Source organism: Chaetura pelagica, unplaced genomic scaffold (assembly GCF_000747805.2).
Source record: "Chaetura pelagica isolate M959 unplaced genomic scaffold, ChaPel_1.0 scaffold284, whole genome shotgun sequence".
Lineage (NCBI taxonomy): Eukaryota > Metazoa > Chordata > Aves > Apodiformes > Apodidae > Chaetura > Chaetura pelagica.
This window is the reverse complement of record NW_009953066.1, coordinates 146,702-147,503: the sequence shown is the minus strand read 5'-3', so window position 1 is coordinate 147,503 and position 802 is coordinate 146,702.

The following is an 802-nucleotide window of genomic DNA, read 5'->3' as shown; positions in this document are numbered from 1 at the left end:
TGATAGAGGGAGGGGAACATCTCAGGGCACAGCCAGAGATGTGATAGAGGGAGGGGAACATCTCAGGGCACAGCCAGAGATGTGATAGAGGGAGGGGAACATCTCAGGGCACAGCCAGAGACGTGATGGAGGGAGGGGAACGTCTCAGGGAACATCCAGAGACATGATGGAGGGAGGGGAACATCTCAGGGAACATCCAGAGATGTGATGGAGGGAGGGGAACATCTCAGGGCACAGCCAGAGATGTGATGGAGGGAGTGGGACATCTCAGGGCACAGCCAGAGATGTGATGGAAGGAGTGGGACATCTCAAGGAACATCCAGAGACATGATAGAGGTACGGGAACATCTCAGGGAATATCCAGAGACATGATAGAGGGAGGGGAACATCTCAGGGCACAGCCAGAGACATGATAGAGGGAGGGGAACATCTCAGGGAACATCCAGAGACGTGATAGAGGGAGGGGAACATCTCAGGGCACAGCCAGAGATGTGATGGAGGGAGTGGGACATCTCAGGGCACAGCCAGAGATGTGATGGAAGGAGTGGGACATCTCAAGGAACATCCAGAGACATGATAGAGGTACGGGAACATCTCAGGGAATATCCAGAGACATGATAGAGGGAGGGGAACATCTCAGGGCACAGCCAGAGATGTGATAGAGGGAGGGGAACATCTCAGGGCACAGCCAGAGATGTGATAGAGGGAGGGGAACATCTCAGGGCACAGCCAGAGATGTGATAGAGGGAGGGGAACATCTCAGGGCACAGCCAGAGATGTGATAGAGGGAGGGGAACATCTC